A 6,061-nucleotide genomic window follows, 5' to 3' on the forward strand; every position below is an offset into this window, starting at 1 on the left:
ATTATTGCATACCAAAAACATCCTTAAAAAGGAGAGAGGGGGAGTGAAGAAGGGGGAAGACTACACGCAAAACAAGGAGACACAAAAAGAAAATTAGAAAAGAAAATAACAAGAAAAAGGAAGGTAAAATGAAATACAAAGAAAACTAAAATAGAAAGAAAGAAAGATGAAAATACTAATGAAAATATTTATTAATTTTTAAATTGCCTTTTTAAGTCTATGAAATAGTTGATGAACATGAAAATTTATTTCCTTGACTATATTTTAATATAACAATCTTATTTTTAAGATTGTATCTTAAAAAATAAAATAAAATAAACAACTTCCTTTAACTTATTTTTTCTAACTAGTTTTATTTCATTTTGATTCTAAATATGATTATATAATTTGAAAACTAATGTAAGATTGAAAATTTCACATTTACTTTGTACATCTCTAAAACCTTCTTATGATTGTATCAAAAGATTTTCTCAGATCTACAAAACAAACAAAGATATTTTTTCACTACAGGCTTCACTCATTTTATGATGTTATCACAAGATCTTCTCAAATCTACAAACAAAAACCAAAATAATTTCAACTACACGCTTCGCTCTTAATTACAAAAATATGAAAATATATCAATAATATAATACAATAAGTATGAAACCCTCTTTTCCTTTATCTTTTAGTTTATTGTTATATTGCCATTGATTAATGTCCATTTCTAAAATATCCTAAAATGTTTGGTGTGTAAAGGACTTAGCTTTATAGTCATAAAAGTTGAGCAATAGTCATTATCTTGAGATGTATAGTAGGGCACATGATTGAAATTTATGATCATCATGTGGTCTAAAATAGTTTGAGTGTGATCTTAAATAAGATTTGAATATCCATGAGGTCAATTATTAGTTCCTGCCGACAGGCAGAAACTAACGCAATCGTTGGATGCAAAAATGCTTTTATAGCTATCCAATCACATTAGAGAATTTTTTAGTTTTTTATTTTTTTTCTAATGTTTCAATATTAAAAACATTTTAATAATTAATAATAAATCATTTTTTCCAATTATGATTGGAGGATGCTGCAAATTTTTTTATAAAAAAGAAACTTTTCTTGGTTATCCAACCAGATTACAGTATTTTTTACCTATTTATTTTAGTTCCTACTAGATTTCTGGAAACATCTAATATATACAAAGCTTATAGCAGAGGTTTCTAGAAACATCCGACATACACAAAAGCTTATAGCAGAGGTTTCTGGAAACATCCAACATACACAAGTCTAAATTTTTTCAGTGAAAACTATGAAAGTTCTGCAAACAGGTTTTCTTGGCTCTGGTTGTGGCCCTCATGCCCCTGCTTCACGGGCTGGCTGAAGTAGCACACTAAGGTCTTACCAGTCAATTGTTTTTTTTCCTTTCCCGTTTTCGTTCTATTTTGTAACGGTGGGTTGCGCTATTTGTCCTGCAGTAGTATCACATCATTTGTCAGTATCGTCCTGTTTGCGCAGAGGATTTTACAAGATTGGATTTTTGCTTTCACATACGGAGGAAGCGCATTTTATCAGAAAATCTTAAATGAGAAGTTGGTCTATAGCGTATATTGCTTATGCCTCTCCATTTATTTCCACTGATGAGCGGGTAACTGTATATGTTGGCAACCATTCTAATTACTGTAATGAACGCTTATGTGAAACAAACATAAATGAGGTATATGCATAGGCATTTAAATGCAATACAAAACCGCCCTCCCTCCTTTACAATCCAAAATCCTTCTCCACTACGTTGGAGGCAAATAACCTTTTTTTCAAAATCTGAAATGAGAAAGAATGAAGCCCAACATCTCTCCAAAGCGCGGGAAGAGCTACTATGCATTTAGTATTTAGAAGGAGCCATACAAGGAATTCTCTCAAATTGCCTTTGGTATTTCCACATTTTGCAGCGCGTTTTGCATTTGATTGCTGCATTCAGAGAATGGCAAAGCTGAAGAAGAGTAATAGACAGCAAAATGCGGCCTCAGAGGAGGAAGGAAGTGGCTCACACCCTGAAAATGTCACCCCTGATACTACACAAGGCAGCCTTTATCAGGTTAGATTCATATTTATATCGAATAGCCGTTAATTTTTAATTTTTTGCTTGTACACTTTATAAGTATGCCTGCCTTCTCTGGTTAGTTGTATTGAATTTCTACACCCATTAGTTTGTTTAAATTTTGATCATTCATTCCCAAACCCATTACTAGTTTCGTTTGAGTGTTTTTTTTTTTTTTCAAACAATGTTTTTGAGGCATTCATTGAGTAACTGGCAACACCCATATATCTTATTATATTTTATTTTATTTTTAAATATCCGGGTTTAGGGTAAGTGAATCATTACCAAGCTCATCAATAATTTTGTCTCAGCTTTTATATTTCTAATACATACAATGATTACCTGTCTCTCCTCTCAGAGTAGTTGTCTGGACCTTTTTTTACGTCAATTAATCTGATTTGAGAGTCCAATACATAATAGTCAGGCTTGCTACATGCAGTTATTCGTCTGTTTATTGTGGAATTGTGATTTGAACTTGAGTTGCTCTTCTTATGATTAGGCATTTTAAGCCATTAGACTACAACTCTTTGGACCTATTTTTATTTCGAATCTTTGAAGATACTTAGTTAAAATGTGTCTGTAGTTCAGTTCAATTTAGATTTATTCCATACACCTATTCATTTTTTTTTATTAAAGTATAACTTTTTATTTTTTGAGATAATAAAGGCATGCGTTCTCTGGATTGCTGGGTCTGGGTTGGATTTTATTCCAGCACCAGTTTCTATATTTTTCTTTAAAAAATATTATTTGGATTACTTAAAAACACACTTCTTGGGACACTTAATGACTCTGTATTCTTTAATTTGTGACACTTAATGACTCTTTGTGCTTTTGTGGCATATCGAATGAACACATCCCTTCTTTGGGTAACCAGGTTTAGGTCTGTTTTATTATTGCAATTTTTTTCTGCTATATCCAACTAAATCTCCAAATGGGGGTAACAGATTCTAGATCTGCGATACTACAAGTCACTGCTTTGTATTATTTTGCCAGACCTATGATCTGCAATATCTTTTATTTCTACAAATTTGTCTTCAAAAGAAGACTTCACAAATTTGGCAATATTGTAGACTCTGTCATGAATCCACCCATTAGGAAGAGCTAGGTTTATGTCCAACCCTTCTTTGAACTCTTGAAGGTTTCTGTCTCCAGAAATCATAAATCTTTTATCAAATCAAGCATGCTTTACTTCTCCCATTGAGCCTCCTTATAAAGACCTCCATGAACTTTGTAGAAGATAAGCTCAAGAAAGATTTTTTGCTACATTAACTTAATATAAACCAGCATAATGTATTTGTCGCCCCTTGTAAGGATAGCACTTTAGACCTTTTAAAATAGAGGTATTATACAAGTTCTCATTATGCAGTTGATGCTAGAAGAATCTAACATATTCATATACTGGAGCAATTGAACTTTAATTAGATAGTGTGTCTTCTTTTGTTGCATCCAGTTCAAATACTATTACACCCCTTTGATTGGTGTGCTAGCCTATTCAAATAAGACTTAAGTTGCAACCTTTTGTGTTTTCTGTAATTTATAGTTGGTGACTGACACGGACATTTTGTATCACTATATAGTTTGGTCAAGCATTACTTAAGTTCTGGTAGAATGTTTTTATTTGTGTGAAATATTTGGTTTTAGGATATCTTTCTTGCCAAAGATGATGTTTGTTTTAGAATCATGCCATCCTTGCATAAACTTTATTATGCACCGCTCATTCCATGTGAAAAAGTGGTATGTGATTTGCCACTTTTGAATGATTGCATTCACTGGGGATGGCAGGTGCTTGGAGTGGAGCGGATTGCATCTCAACAGGAAATTAAAAAGGCCTACCACAAGTTGGCATTATAGCTGCATCCTGACAAAAATCAAAATGACGAGGTATGTGCTGGTTTTTCCTTTTATACATGGAAGGAGACTTTGTGGAAGTATTGAATTTGCAGTTATAGGAGATGCTTTGGCATTACTGATATATGTTTGCTTGATTTTTGTTGCTCTTAAATTTGGAATTGTAGAATGCCAATGAAAAGTTCCAGAAATTGCAAAAAGTAATGTCAATACTTGGAGATCCAGAGAAGAGAAAACTTTATGATGAGACTGGTTGTGTTGATGACCAGGTAAACTGCTGTTTGATGTGGTCTATTTTTATGTCTTTAATTTCATGTCAATGTTCTATGAGGGTTGTCTTTTGATTGCTATTCATCTTTTCAGGACCTTGCTGGGGATGCAGTTCAGAATCTATGTGATTTTCTCAGGACGTTGTATAAAGAGGTGACTAATGCTAGTTGTATGCTGATTTATGCGGTTTAGAATTTAGATGGCGGCCACATTTAAATTATAGAGAATGGTTATGGTTGTAGCCATGGTTAACAGATTTGAAAAATTGTATTTGTTTTGGAGGTAAAAAATATGTAAATATCCACGTTTAAAAATGAAAAATAAAAAATAAAAAATTGTAAAGTTTCTATAAGACTTATAAAGTCTAGACCAAATCAGACAAATATTTCTGATCCATCTGGATATGAACATAATCATCTAGATTTACTGACAATGGTTGTAGGCTTGTAGCTAAATATTGTCTTTAAAACTGTACTGTGTGCTCTTTTCCCCAATTTAAACACCCATCTCGCACCCACCAAGTCAAAAGTTGTGATTTGCCCAATTTTAACATTGAAATTTTAAAAGTTATTATGCCTCAGCATTCAAATAAAACAGATCAATTCTCTGAAAGCGATTTGGAATAATAATAAATAAATTTCTTTATTTTTGTTCTTGCATGATTCCTTTTCTACTGTCAATTCATTGCCATAAGAATCTGTAAAACAAAGGTTTCAATCGATTTTGGGAAGCTAATGTCAATATTATTTCTCTTGTTGAAAACCCATCTTCATAGAAGTGCATTATACAACAGTGAGTTCAATGAACTGTTGAAACACATGAATTAATACACAAGCAGTGCTAAAATGTAAGAATAAATAAAAAATATAATAACCTCTAGAAAACTAAACAATCTAGAACATCAACTGTTGGAAATATCAAAAAACAGTTTATAAAAACTGAATATTTTATTTTCCCTCATATTTTATCCACTGTTTTGATTCTCTTTCATCATCTGAAGGATATAAAGATGAATCAGCCAACACTTCTCCTGTAGCTGGTCTCACGTCTGGATACCATAAAGCCCACAAATGCTAACTTAGACCAGATCTCCTAAAGTAAGAAAAAGTCTTCTTGTTTATAGTCACAAAAGTAACGCACATACCCATAGTCTCATGCTGAGAAATTAAACTGCATTATATTCCTAAAAGAGCGTTGCATTAAATTCCAAAACATATGGATGGTAACAAAAATTGAGTACCGGAAGTGCTTAAAGGAGCTTTTCTTGCTTACCTTCTAGCATATCCATGTCCAATGACAATAAATATCACATCAAACTATATGCAATTTGCAAAAAAATTGTTAATTAAATTATTTCTTGGATTTGCTTCTAATTCATATCTGTGTTTCGTAAAATCTCTACCAAAAATATTTCAATGCCCTACTTCAATAGTAAGGTGCAATTATTTTCCTTTCTTGTGCATAAATATCCTTTTAACACTTCTTGTGATCTACTCAAATATCTGTATATTCGATGTACTGCTCAAAATGCCATTCATTGCCCCAAATTTTAATGTAAATTGTTGGTTTATATGAGCTTTGTTATGCATATTTTAGAAGATTAACAATTTTAAATTGCTTTGCTTTTTATGCTTTTGCTACTAGAATATAGCAAAATTTGTAAGATGTCTTCTTAGAACTTACAGAAAACAACTTAGAGAAAGAATTGTACAACACTATTGTTTCATAAGGAAAATGATAGAACCCATAAAATATGTTTATTTCTAAACAGTAAACAGAAAAATGATTTAATTACAAAAATTTAATGTTTTAGTATCAAAATTTCCTCTCTTCATATGAATCAAGTTTGCACTTAATGTTTTTTTGGATCCT

The 6,061-nt window shown here is 31.9% G+C and overlaps 1 long non-coding RNA gene across 1 annotated transcript; it reads left to right on the forward strand.

The window, feature by feature from the left end:
• The first annotated feature begins 3,864 nt into the window (after positions 1-3,864).
• On the forward strand, positions 3,865-4,466 carry LOC131857224 (uncharacterized). Its single transcript, XR_009358613.1, has 3 exons — positions 3,865-3,952; positions 4,087-4,188; positions 4,283-4,466. It is a non-coding gene; the product is annotated as an uncharacterized LOC131857224 (long non-coding RNA).
• The last annotated feature ends 1,595 nt before the right edge of the window (positions 4,467-6,061 follow it).

This window comes from Cryptomeria japonica, chromosome 7 (assembly GCF_030272615.1).
Source record: "Cryptomeria japonica chromosome 7, Sugi_1.0, whole genome shotgun sequence".
In the NCBI taxonomy this organism is placed as follows: domain Eukaryota; kingdom Viridiplantae; phylum Streptophyta; class Pinopsida; order Cupressales; family Cupressaceae; genus Cryptomeria; species Cryptomeria japonica.